Below are 15,163 nucleotides of genomic sequence, written 5' to 3' on the forward strand. Positions count from 1 at the left end.
AGAAATCGGGAAATGGTCGAATAGATCCTTATCCTAGTACATACTTGCACATCTTTGACGAATTGTCGTCAGTACGCTCAATATTCTGCTTTTTTTGCGTTTTCTCGACGGTATGCCGTCGAAAATCTGGAAAAAAAAAAAAAAAACACTATTATATTGCTACTCCAAGACATATATCTTTGTCAAATAGAAGTGTTTTTTAACTAGGAAAGTTAAGGTATGCAATTGACGTATGGCGCTAACTTTTAGAGATTATCTAGGTATTTGGCCTAATTATCGTTAGAATATTTATTCAAAATTACAGAACATAATTCATGCACTAGTCTCCAAATTATAGCATAAGACTACAAATTTCTTTATTTATACAGAATTGGGGCATGGGAATAGTAAATTTAATACTAACAATCTGTAGACTCTGATCATCTTACACCTAGTAATACAATTAAAAGGAATTCGGACACACATACGGGAACTACGATACAATACAATATATTCATGGAAGTCATACATGTGAGTCATGTGACACTCGGGGAAAGAACCAATTGGTTTACAATTTTACATAAATATATGAATCTTGCCGTCAAAAAAAAAAAAAAAAAAAAAAAAAAAAAACTGATGAAGTGTGCGTGTACTGCGTGTGAATACAGGAGATACTTAAAATAATTGACCATGTGGTTAATCCCTTTACCACATGACCACGTACGTGGTGGTATTATATTATATAGCACCAAAAAAGAGAAGATTACGGCTTGTTTAATAATAGGTGATTTGGGTGTATTGTCACTATAAAAGCAGCTAAAATTATTAAGAGCATTATCCACCATAAGCTTAATTCTTCTTTTCTTTCCCTTACTATTCAATGGAGATTTACTCCTCTCTTTCCAGCAATTTAATTTCATTGCTTTTGTTCCCCTCCCTCTTTATTATTCTAGTGAGACATTGGGGAAAATCAAAAACAAAAAACCAAAAACAAATTAGATTGCCTCCAGGCCCATGGAGACTTCCCCTTATTGGAAGTCTGCATCACTTGATGGGAGCTGAAGTTCCACATCGCATTCTTAGAAATTTAGCCCAAAAGTATGGGCCTGTTATGTACTTGCAACTGGGCAATTCGCCCTTCGTTTCATTTTTTTTTAAATTTCGCCCTCATATTTCAAATCTTTTAAATTTTCCCTTTGCTTAAAACCCACAGTTCCTGGTTCGAACCCACACGCAATTAAAATTTTAAAAAAAATTCGCAAGGCAAGTTTAAATTTCGCTATGCCCCAACGCGCATACACTGCAGCTGAATTAAAAGTTATGCCGGACCCGCATACTTATGCCTTATGGGCGATTTGGCATAAGTATGCCTAGGTCCCGCATAACTTTGATAATTCCTTCACAAGTTTATGCCGAATTCGCATAAAAGTTTGCCCATTAAAAGATGCCCCCAAGATAACCCTCGTGAAAGAATTACCAAAGTTATGCCGACCAAGATACTTATGCCTTATGGGCAAGATTTCAGAGTATACGGGGTCCGGCATAACTTTGATAATTCCTTCACAAAGTTATGCCGGGGTCAAGGCATAAAAGTTTGCCCATTAAAAGTATGCCCCAACGGCATAACTTTGTGAAGAATTATCAAAGTTATGCCGCACCCGCATACTTATGCCAAGTCCGCCCATAAGGCATGAGTATGCCGGTCCGCATAAAATGTGTAATTCCTTAGCAAAAGTATGCCGGGTCCCGCATACACGCGATCCAAACCTTGTCTTGCGTTTTTTTTTTAATTTATGCTTGAGCGGGGTTCGAACTCGAACCTCATTATTTTCGGCGCAAAAGCTCAAAGTTGCAATGCGAAGGGCAAAAATTAAAGACCAAAGAATATGAGGGGCATAATTTAAAGACCACAAATATGAGGGGCAAAATTTAAAGACCACCCCAAAAGAAGGGCACTCCGCGCAAAAAAATGCTTGCAACTTGGGCAAGTTCCTACAGTAGTCATATCATCTCCTAGTTTTGCAAAACAAGTTCTAAAAACTCATGACCCTGTCTTTGCTAGTAGGCCAGAATATACATCCACAAACATCCTACTTTACAATAATAAAGGCATTACATTTAGCCCATATGGTGACTACCGAGAGACAAATGCGTAAAATTTGTATTGTTGAACTTCTTAGTGCTAAGATGGTCAAGTCATTTAGCGCAATTCGAGGAGATGAGCTTTCAACTCTCATTTCATCAATTCGTAATTCCATGTCCGGTTCTAGTACTTCTACAATGATCAATATGTCAGAAAAAGTTTTTTGGTGTGTGAACTCTGTCATTTGTAGAGCAGCCTTCGGGAAAGTATGCAAAGATCGAGACGAGTTTATAACAATATTGAAGGAAGTAATGTTATTATCAGGAGGATTTTTTGTAGCTGATTTGTTCCCATCATGGAAGCTACTTCACAACATAAGTGGTGAGAAATCGAGAATGGTGAAAGCGCATAAGAAGATTGATGCATTAATGGAGGACATCATCAATGGGCATACTAAAAATAAAGCAGCTGGGAACAACCTGGGAAATGGTCGCTTCGGTGATGAAGATTTGGTTGATGTTTTTCTAAGGATTAAGGATAATGCTGAACTTCAATTTCCAATCACAAATGACCATTTAAAAGCTGTTCTTTTTGTAAGTTTAGTTTGCTTCCACCTCATATGCTTGTGTTTCCTTCTCTTTGTTTATGTAGGACATCTATTAACTTAATTTATTTATTTGTTTGTGTAGGACATCTTTCTTGCTGGAAGTGAATCTTCATCTACAATGATTATTTGGGCATTGTCAGAAATGATGAAGCGGCCAAATGTTATGGCCAAGGCTCAAAGTGAAGTGAGACAAGTCTTGAAAGGAAAGAAGAATTATGATGGAGAAGATCTTGAAAAATTGACATACCTAAAGTTAGTAATTAAGGAAACATTAAGGCTACATCCTGGTCCTTTCATAGGATCTAGAGAATGTAGGGAACAAATAGATATTGATGGATACACCATACCTGTTAAGACTAGGATACTAGTTAATGCATGGGCACTTGCGTAGATCCAGAAGTTGGGATGATCCCGAAAGTTTTATACCGAGAGATTTGAGAACTCTTCTATTGATTTTATGGGAAATAACTTCGAGTTTATTCCATTTGGTGCAGGAAAAAGAATGTGTCCAGGAATGCTGTTTGGTTTAGCTAATGTTGCACATCCTCTGGCTCAATTACTCTATCACTTTGACTGGGAACTCCCATATGAAACTAATCCGCAAGAGTTGGATATGACTGAAGCACATGGAGTAACTGGAGCAAAACAAGAAGAGCTATATTTAGTTGCCACAAATCATAGAAACAATGAAGAATTTTGATGTTTGACTTGAAACGGTGGAATGTCAGCTCAACCTATGCAGTTCTCCTTTCACCAGGTTTATATATTTGTATTTTTTTCTACCTTTGAATGGAAATGCCCAAATAATAAGATTCATCGTTGGTTGCACGATTTTTCCAATTTGTTTGAGATTGTAGTAGCATCAGTTTTTGGTTGTACGGTTTTGGTTTAATCCGATCCTTGATTAATAATATGTTCCTCAATTTTATTACTGAAGATTTTAGTACTTGTAGCTTTGCTCTTATTTTCTCAAAGACCTTAGCTTGTTGTTGTTCTACTAATACACAGTTCCATTGTTAGTGTCGGATCTAGAGCATAGTTTATGGGTTCATGGGAATTCAACTTGAAATCGTTATATAGAAACCCATACGTTTCAAATTTTATATTCGTGCAAAAGTCATCATTGTTATGGGGTTAGGTAGACCCCAACCCGAAAATTAAGATCCAAAACATAAAGAAGGGGATTGAAACGAAACATCTTAGTTTCTCCCCATAATCTATGTAAGTATTTGACGTACCCAATTTTTCAAATGTAAAAGCACAACAGGCATACAAGTGCGTGATGTTATCTACTTCTACATTAGATTTGAAGCCTGAAGGCATTACCTTCATCATGCACGCTAAGATCTACAAAAATAAATATAACTAATACTATATTAAGTATACAAAATGTAGCACAACAAAAGTATACATGAAACTTATGTTAGTTCTTTTATAAAAATTAAGCAATCACCCAAGTTGGGATACCTGGAGGCTGGAGTGTTTGGGGTTCGACTAGACCTCTATTGTATACATATACCACAATGGTACTCAATAAACACAAAAGGAAGGGGGCAGTTTTCAGATTTATTGAAGTATTAGTAGTAAAATTTAGGTTTCTAAAGCATAATTAGTAAGGACAGCTTAGAATATGAAAAAAAATAAACACTATAAGGGGTCGTTTGGTAGCTGGTTTGGATGTGAGTTATGCAAGTATTAAATCCTGCATAAGTAATACTCCCTCTGTCCCATTATTATATGAAGGTGTTTGACTTGACTCGAAGTTTAAGAAATAAAGGAAGACTTCGAAAATTTGTGGTCTAGAACAAACCATAGAAATTTTTGTGACTAGAAATCATTTCATTAAAGGTAAAAATTTGAATTTAAAGTTGAATTCTTACTAAATACAAAAATATGTCATTCTTTTTTGGATTGGCTAAAGAAAAGAGTGTCATATAATTTGGGACGGAGGAACTACCACATTTGGTAGCTGGTTAGGAGGTAAGTTATTCATGTACAAAATTAATACGATGTTTGATTTGCAATTTAGAAGCCCGCAAAATTATGAGAAAGTCTATGTATTATTTTATGCTGGATAGAAAAAGTGAATAAGTAATACATGAATAAGTAAACCCTGAATAACTAATTTATGCATAAAATAATACAAAAATTTCCTCATAACTAATCCATATATTACTAATACTTGGATAACTCTAACCAGCTACCAAACGACCCCTTTAATTGATGTTTTCTTAAGGTAGCATAGAATAAGTGATGAAGTAGTTTATTTGAATGAAAATGCTGCCTGCTACAACTTGAAAGAATTTGAATAGGGATGCGTAATTACTTAACGTAGAGCAAAGCAATACAGTTAGACCTCTCTATAACGGCATCCGCGTATAGTAGCACTTCTCTATAATAGCTAAGATTTTTTGGAACTGATTTTTTATGTTATATTTCACTTCTCTATAGTAACATTTTACCTATAACAACAACAACCAACTTTATAACAGTACACTCTTTGAAAAATCACCCCTCATATAACAGCTATTTTCTTTTTTTGGTAATATAAGTATTAACCATCTTTATAAAAAATAGAATATCTATGATTACCAATAATAATTAGTATGGATTGTAACACCCCGTACCTTTAACCTAAGCTTTGACCATGATCCCAGACTTAGAAAACCCGATAAAGAATGTGGGAATTGGAAATTTCCTCTTCAGTTGTAAGATGGTGGTTTCCGCTCATGAACAGTGACCGTGTTTCAAAGATACGGCCCGTATTTCAAGTCGTAAACTAGTACCAAGGATTTCTGAGCATTCTGGAATTTGACACTTAGAGGTTACATCGTTAAATACGGACCGTATTTCAAAATACGGCCCGTATTTCAAAATACGGCCCGTATTTCAAAATACGGCCCATATTTCAAAACGTATTTGGAATTTGGGAAAATTTTCTTGATGAAAGTTGTGAGCTTTGAAATACCTTTCCAACGGTATATTACGGGGGTCAAACGGACATCTGTACAAAGAGTTATGGCCATTTTACTGAAGAGACGCAGTGCAGTCCATACGGAATACGGACCGTATTTCAAAACATGGCCTGTATTTCAAAATACGGCAGTATTTAACTGAGTGTAAAATTTAATTTTTCAGAACAAAGATATATTCGTCCATATCAGTTCAAATCATTATTTTTCATTCCTTCAAGCCCTAGAACGACCTCCTACCCTCCTCCATCATCAAGAACACCAAGGTAAGCCTACTCTAATTATTCCAACTCAATTCTAACATATAATCTAATAATCTAAACAAGAAATCATCATTCTTAAACTAGGGTTTTCAAGAAAAGCCACCTCAAGGTTCAAGAATTCAAGATTTTGGAAATCTTCTTCAAAGCTACAATCTTTAATTCAAGTTTTGGAGCAACTAAGGTATGTAGGGTTGCTATCTACGTGTGGGAACATCATTGTTCTTCCCCACGCCTCTTAATCCATAAAGTATGAATCCTTACGAAAACTAGGGTTTCTATACCATGCTTATGACAACCCTAGGTCCATGTCCATGATTATATTATGTATGAATTGCTATTATTCTATCATTGTGTTCTTAATAACTCCATATGATTATTGAGAATCAGTCTGTAATCCATGAAAACCCATATCTTGTATTCCATGGGTTCTTGCATGCATGTTTTTAGCTAAAAATGATTATTTCATGAATATCCTACATGTCTACAAGTTTTCATGCAACTATATTATATAATTACTTTCATGCCATGATACAAGATACATACATGCTATTTCATGAAACCATGTTTACAAGTTATTTCGTGAAATCATGATTACAAGTCAAGTACAAGTTAATTCACGAAAATCATGGGCTTCTTAGCCAACTATATCATGTTCATGTTCTTGGGAGTTGCACGAATTACCGAGAAGGCTCAGATAGCCCGAAACTACGTAGCCACCGTAGGACAAGGATCGCTCCGCCCAGTTAGGATGATTCTTTAATTTTACACTGAATGGATCTATCAGGAACGTTACCACCTTATACCCTGGCAAGGTATGGGGGATCTGCTGGTCCGGCGAGGTACCAGACTCCACGTACCCACGTGGTGATATTATATTATCGGTTATGAAATGCTCTCCCTACCTACCATGTTTTACTCATGCTTTATATTATATATGTATTCATGTTCATGCTCATAACCAGGTTTCAGTTTCACGTTCAGTTCTTATCTTTATTACTTTATGTCCCATGTTATTTCATTCAGTTGCTTTACATACCAGTACATTCAATGTGCTGACGTCTCATTTTATTACCCGGGAGCCTGCATTTCACGATGCAGGTACTGATTTACAGGACGACGCATCTGCTCTGTAGGACAACATTCGTATCAGCTTATTGGTGAGCCCCATCTCATTCGGGGTTTAGTCAACTCTTTATCATTATGATTAGCTACGCATCTAAGGTATGCTGGGGGTCTTGTCCCAGCGAGTATGTTTTCCATATTCAGACTTATGTTAGAGGTTTCATAGACTAGATAATTCAGTTATGTTATGTCAGACTTTCAGAGTCGTATAGCCATTTTGGCTCATTCATGTTATTTCCGTACTCATGTTTAAATAAGTATTTTTATTAAGTATTATGACTTATTACGTTTTATAAAGGCTCATTATGCATTCACGTTATATTTCGCTCATGTTATGCCTCATGATGATTCAAAGAAGTTTCAAGCCATGTGGTTCACTCGGTCACACGAAGAAGGCACCGAGTGCCGTGTTTCGCCCAGGCCATGGTTCGGGGCGTGACAAAGCTTGGTATCAAAGCCTAGGTTCAAATGTCTTAGGGATTCTATGAAACTGTGTCCAGTGGGGTCACTTTTATATGTGTGTGCGCACCACACATATAAACAGTTGACCACCAAGACATTTAAGATTGTCTCACTTCTTTCAACTCAGATCGTGCAATAGCCGTGTTCTCAGAAATCACTCAAACTCAAGTGTTGTTTCCCATTCTACCGAATACGCCTAGTCTCAATGGATGAGGAAGATGTAAAGCTAGTCGTATCGATGTGTTGCTTTCCGATGGAGGCATCAGGAATTATTCTAACTCGTGGCATGAAGCTTAGAGCGAAGTAACATTCTCTTTCCATCGAATTCTAAACGTATCGAATGCGTAAGCGGCGAGAAGGAAAATTCGAGACCCAAGACTTACCAAATAGTGCATGGTGTGTTTATCGTGATAATACCCTTTAAAAACATGTTTCGGCATGGCGGTACACGTAGGTTATATACCTTCGAATAAGTTTATTTGGATTATCCGACCATGGAGCTACGACAAGGATGATAGTTCGTATTTAAGACCCTACAGAGTAACATGTTATGAAATTAGCTGCAGCAATCATAAATTGTCCATGGTAGTTTTAAGCAGGAAATAGCCTAAGAGCCAACCACCTGTAATACTAGAAAGTCTCGACTTTTTCAAGGGTATATATATATATATATATATATATTTTTGTCATATGAACTATGTATATGACTAAGAAGGGACTGAGTGCGATAAGAAAAAACACGAGCAGATGATATTGAATTTTTACGGATAGTTTTAAATTATTTAAGCTTATCCAGATCAGACCTAGAGAGTATGATGTTAGCGAGTTTCTACAAGAAGCAGATATTACTATAAGATAAAAGATATGACAATTCCCTCTTAGGTTATGTGATTAAGTATTTATCCCTGATATGGATAGTGTAATATAATTTTGAACTTGTATAGGGAGTTTAGGATTAGTTGTTCCAATTTCTCATTTGAGAATTTGAGACAGATAAAATTTCCCTAGGTGTGATCCGTGTCTATAGTTCGGAAAGATAGTATACAACCCCTTTATAGAGTCAGATAAGGAGGAAAAGTTAGAAATAACCTTATGCTTCACTTTAGTACTCAGAGAAAAATTAGATAATGTGATGCTAGCAAGTGGTTAACAAAAGCATAGTAAGTAAGTTTGAATAGATACAGTGAATTAGAAATTTTCAGCAGAGTTAGTAGAAGTAAGATTTGAGTACTTAGTCAAGTTAGCACTACTAAGTGGGTAACTGTCTGAATACACCGAAGGCGTATTAGAACCCAAAGGGTTTAAGTTAAATTTGAGGTATTGAAATTGGTGAAATAAGAAAATCATCTAAGCAGTAAGAAAGCAAGCTACAGAAGAAAAGTCTTTAAGAGTTATTAGAAAAGAGTTTTCCCCAAGACTGACAAAGCTAGTATGCCAGTTATGTACATTAGAAACCCGTTCATTTAAGTAATCCAGTTTTCCCAAAGTAAGTAAGACTTGCATGAAGTAAGCGGAAGAATTGAGTCGTCAGTATTTTAGAGGAAATTAGCAGAGCCACTAGATGACCACTTATCGCTAACTCGAGAGATCCACAGGCTTTAAATGTCAGCTTTTGAACTAAAGGGGGAGATCGTGCGGTAAGGTGCTGATATAGATCATGTGTTTCGTAAGTTAATAGGTGTTAAGGAGATTATGTTTGAGATCACAGCTTCATGTAGCCAAGATAAGATGCGTAAAATGTGATTTTTGTCATCTTTCGTTGAGATCAAGTACTAGGTAATTATGTTATAAGATAAAGTTCTAGAGGGAATAGCGGGTTTTAAGGGTATAACGGTTCCAATTCTAGAGTAATTCATGTACTATGTGGTACTAATGCCCAGACGTACTCTACTCGTGCCTTTCGTACCCATATCATGCCCATGTTAGAGATTGATACTCTGCGTTTAAGATACAAGAATTAAGAGTTCATACGATAGTAAGTTATACAAGGGAATGTCCTTTCATGTCTGGCACTTCTGGTATGCTCATGTCTAAAGTTAAAAACCGCATTCAGGTCTCACGTATCTATCATGCTTTTACACTCATGTCCATGTTCTAGCATCTAAGTGCTTTTTCAAATCTGATGATGATCTTGACCCCTATGATTATGTTATCCATGTTACCACATACTCGTGCCCCAATTCATTTCTCTTCGCATTCCACTTATAGCGGTATCGTAACAATGATGTTGTTAGATAATAATGAAGGTGAACTAAGATGGATGTCCTACCCATGAATCTATGTAATTCGTGCTTATGTTTCTTTGGCTAATGTTTCAAACCATCTCAAAGGATGCCCTTATCTTTTCCGAAGTACCTATGCCATTTTTATGTTCAAAGTGACTTTCTACCCATGTCTTAGATGCTCGAGGAACGAATTATTCATGCCTATAATCTATTTTTTTCATGAGCCTTATTTATAACAAGGGCAATTACTCACGGTGATAAGAGTAAGCTATGTTGAATCATGTCCCATCATTTCAAAGATATCTAAGGTCTAAGGGTAATACTTTATCCATGTACGTCTATGAGTACCCAAGAGTGAGCCTACAATTGTACTCCACGCAAATCACGCTTATGTCTTATTAATAGCTCAATACTCATGAAATTAGGTCCAGACGCCACGATATGCATCCATGATGTACTCATGTAAATGTCAGGTTGCTCATGGTCCCATGCCCCATGTCATGTTATTCACGTTTTATGCCATATGAATCACGTTCCCATGTACGCATGTTCCACGTTACGTCCTCCATGTACAATGCACCATGACATGTCTGTTCTTCAAAGTAAAGTATCTTATATGAATAGTACCAATAAATCCTTTTCTCTCAGTTCTCTATAATTCGCTCATGAGAATGAGCAAGATGAGCTAAGGTATTCATAATCATGATTAACAGCTAACAAGATAATCAGAAGTAAGGTGCATTCCTATATTCAAATAGATATCTTTTAATGTACCCTATGGTACTTATCTCGGGATTATTCTACTCAGATTCGACGTATTCATGTCATGCCTATGCTAGAGATTTATGAACACCTATGTTAGGATCATATTCTTGTTATACGACTCAAGTCTGTCGCATTCACATCGAGTTGCGCTTACATTCAAAGCCTAAGTCATACTCCTATCTTATATTACCATGGTGACATACGAAGGTCTGCGATTAAGTCGCTAAGTATCCAAATCCTACCCGCGCTTAGTATTCAACCCTCATGTTGTAACAATCATGTTTTCGACATTCAGATCCCATGTTACGATATCCATTTTCACACGTATTCGTATCTCATGACATTTTAGCACTCACGTATTCATGTCATCCGCTTCGTGTATTTATGTCCCACGTCATGCATCTCACGCCCAGGTAATCATGTCATGTTCGTGCCTATTTCCAGTACTCATGTCATTCGTGCCTACGTATTTTTTTCCAAACCCCATGTATAGTAATCTTTTGGGTACATTACGGGAAGATGTAACGATGGTTTAAGCCAGTCGCCAAAATAGAATTAGTATTGAAGACAGATGAAACGCGACTATGGTCGAACTAAGGGATCGATGAATAAGCTGTAGGCGATAGCTACAAAAAGGGAGCTCCCCCGAGGTGCTTATTAGACCCCGTAAGACTAGTTGAACATTCGAGGACGAATGTTCCAAAGGGGGGGAGGATGTTATACCTCGCATTTTGCACATTTGAATATTCCGAGTTAGTGGCGGAAAGTTAAGGGCAAGGTTATATTTTTTTTGGCTTTGTTAAGAATGCATGAGTCGCATATTCATTTTTTGTTGGTATGGAGCATTAAGGGTAAACTGGGAATTTGGAAACTTTAGTTCATGACATGTTGGAGTAGGCCCCACCCTTGGTTGGCCAATATTTTCATGCCATGAAATGGCACATGTGTACATTACATATTTGTGGAGCCATATATATGCATGGAATGACTAAGCAAGACCATAAATTCATCTTTTGTGACCTTGGAAATTTCTAGAAAATTGAAGAAAATTGGAGAAAAAAAAAAGAAAAGAAAGAAGCATATGACCGGCCATGTGCTATGCATATATATATATAAGTGATAACACTACAAGGTAATTAATCATCTTTTCCACTATAGAAAATTCAAGAAGTTTGGAGAGAAAGAAAGAAAGAGAGAGGGGCAACCATTCGGCCAAAAGTCGCGAATATGGTCCCAAGAATTTGGCCAAGAAAAATTATTTTCTTCTTGTTTCCCTACTAAATGGAAGGTTCTCTAAGACATGGAGTGGTTGTTGGAGGGAGAAAGTCATTCGTTGTTGCAATTTGGAATCCTGGCCGAGTTGAATTCTCGGGGTTGGTGAATATATAGGGGAATCTTTTAAATTTTTGTAGATAAAGTGATGGCTTGGAATCGGGTTCTTCAATGTCTACGGCTAATGTTGGATGTCTAATGACATTATCGTGGATCGTGAGAAGCCGAGGCGTAAGTTTGGATTAGCTTAGGGGGCGGCCAAGGTATGTAAAGCTCACCTTTCCTTCTTTGGCATGTCTTAGTTAAATTAGGCTATGATATGATCCCCGCGGTAACTCTACTCCTCCGATCCGAGCATGTTCATGATTCTTATGTGCTTCTTGATATCCGTATTCGTAACGTAGTTAAATTATCGTTCTTATGCCTTGTGTACGATTAAATATAAAGGTGCATAAAAGAATGTGTTCGTAAAAGAGTCGGTAACTACGAACGTCCGTAACTTTCATAAAAAGGCTCGGATCGCTTCGATATGTCCGTAGGAGGTTCTGTAGTGTATTAAGGCTATAATGTTCATAGGCGGGCTCGGATTGGTTGGATACTTGTCCGTGGGCCCGCGAGACTTTCCTCTGTATAGTTCTGACGACTTTTTGGAAAGGACTTAAATGACTATCACCTCGACCCCCGAGTACGATTACTTGCTTATTTGGTAAATCAGAATGAGAATTGTATGTACATAATGTCGATCCGTAACTATGATGGCAAGGTTCTATTTGACAAGTTCCGAGTACCATTCGAAAGAAAGCTGGATTTGACTATGACCATTGGCTCGGTTTTAAATGATAGTCCTTTGATTGATTCTATGGAATCTGTGTAAATGTATGAAATGAGAATTCTTAAGCATATGATTTTAATACGTAACTATGATTTCCGAAGCTCTGTTTGACATGTTCCTGAGTAACATGCTGAAGGAACTCAATGGGACTATGATTACCGTGAGACGAGCGTTGATCCGTTACTTATTTGTTGAGCTTCAAAGATGAATTGTGTGTATGTGTATGTGGCTTCTTATTACTCGCTCGTGCCTACTATGACATCACTTCACCGAGTCCCGGCCGGCACGTATTCGTGCGCTGATATGATATTTCACCGAGTCCGAAAGGCCGGCACGACCGAGTCCCTCACTAGTGGGTCGGGTACGGTATACATATGATGACTCCACCGAGTCCCGAAAGGGCCGGGTACGTTATCCACCGAGTCCCGAAAGGGCCGGGTACGACCGAGTCCCTCACTAGAGGGCCGGGTACGGTATATATATGATCACTTCACCGAGTCCCTCGCTAGAGGGCCGGGTACGGTATATGTATATATATGATGATGTGATATGATGACATGATAATATGATACGATGATTATATGGCCTTATTCGCCGAGTCCCTCACTAGAGGGCCGGGTACGGCATATATGTTCGATGATACGATGATGTGATAATGATATGATTTTACCCACCGAGTCCCTCGCTAGAGGGCCGGGATACGCTATAGGTATATGTATATGTACGAGATATGTTTTAAAGGCAAGTCTATGATTTCTGATGGTTATGTCTGCTCTGTACTTCTCAGTCCGGTTATGATTCTATTTAACGTATTCCATGCTTTACATACTCAGTACATTTTCCTTGTGACCCCCTTTCTTCGGGGCCGCGTTTCATGCATGTGAGGTACACCCGAGTGAGTCGAAGATATTAGTAGAAGATGTTCCGGGGATTGGCGAGCTCCATTTTCTCGGAGTCTTCTTGAGTCGATTATTATGTTATGGTTTCGTGTTCTGTGCTAGAGACTTTGCAGACAGTGTCGTGGGTATAAGATGTCGATCATGTAAGCGGCTATGTAAGCCGACGTATTATTACGCATTGTATTATAAGTTCCATATGTTACAAGTTTTATTTGATTGGAAAAAGATGAAAAGTACGTTTGATTTTCCGAAAAACTTTCATTATGTATTTATGCTATGATTAAGGGCCCAGTCTGATTACGAGTACTACGAAGGCCAGCGGGTTCGCTCGGCCCTAAATAAGGGTCGGGTGCCCATCACACCCTACCGGATTAAGGGTGTGACATCTTTATCATTATGATTAGCTACACATCTAAGGTATGCTGGGGGTCTTGTCCCAGCGAGTATGTTTTCCATGTTCAGACTTATGTTAGAGGTTTCATAGACTAGATAAGTCAGTTATGTTATGTCAGACTTTCGGAGTCGTATAGTCATTTTGGCTCATTCATGTTATTTCCGTACTCATGTTTAAACAAGTATTTTTATTAAGTATTATGACTTATTACGTTTTATAAAGGCTCATCATGCATTCACGTTATATTCCGCTCATGTTATGCCTCATGATGATTCAGCAAGCCATGTGGTTCACTCGGTCACATGCAGTAAGGCACCGAGTGTCGTGTTTCGCCCAGGCCATGGTTCGGGGCGTGACAGGATTTTCACCAGATATTTAATTTGATACCTTAAAATACTATATGTATGACAGAATATTACGTATGAATACATATGTGGAGTTTGATGCAACACTTTCTATCATTGGAGTTTTCACTGATGAAGACATTATTGTTCATGTCATTGGAGTGGAAGAACAAGAGAATATGAAAGTCAAAGACAACAATGGAAGTGTTGACGAAGAACCTCAACCTGTTGTTACTTGGACTGATTTAGAAGACTCAACGGTTCACCTCTTAGATTCCCTTCAAGGGAAATCAATTGGATTCACGTTGCTGAAAGTTTAGATGCAATTTTTCGTAAATTCCAACGTTATATCACCACTAAAAGATTGGATTCTATGAAACAAGCTACAATAAAATTTCTCCCATCAATCTTGAAAAATGTAATTTTCAAGTACTGTAGATTTAAAATGTGTGTCTTAGAGCTTAAAACTTTATACATTCAATTATGAATTTATTGAAATTGTATTAACTTTCTATAATGTTTAGTTAGTGAAACATTCATATCTTTGAGATTCAAAATTTAAATAATTTGTTATTTTCTTACAACATTAAAAAAGTAAAAAATAATTTTATGCATTTCTTTTTGCCTATAACAGTCAACTATTATTTAAATGACAAATGATGTTATGGGTGTATAACAACAATTCTCTATAAGAGTCAAAAAATTTCAGACCTAATGATGTTGTTATAGAGAGATTTGACTGTAGTAGTAAAACATCTTTCCTTTTTTATTTTCTTCTTACCCCCTCCCCCTCATTTCAATTTGGGAAAAGGGTCAAATTTACCCTTTAAGTATGGTTTATAAATTTAAATTTGTCCTCCGTTAAAGTTTGGGATCAAATTTATTCATGGTCAAACATCCCCAAATAAATTTAATCTGAGTTTTTCATAGGAGTAGTTTTTTGC

General features: G+C 37.2%; 1 pseudogene; it reads left to right on the forward strand.

The window, feature by feature from the left end:
• Positions 1-837: 837 nt before the first annotated feature.
• Positions 838-3,589, forward strand: LOC132054475 (premnaspirodiene oxygenase-like; annotated as a pseudogene).
• Positions 3,590-15,163: the final 11,574 nt, after the last annotated feature.

The sequence above is a fragment of the Lycium ferocissimum genome, chromosome 4 (genome assembly GCF_029784015.1).
Source record: "Lycium ferocissimum isolate CSIRO_LF1 chromosome 4, AGI_CSIRO_Lferr_CH_V1, whole genome shotgun sequence".
Taxonomy (NCBI): Eukaryota; Viridiplantae; Streptophyta; class Magnoliopsida; order Solanales; family Solanaceae; genus Lycium; species Lycium ferocissimum.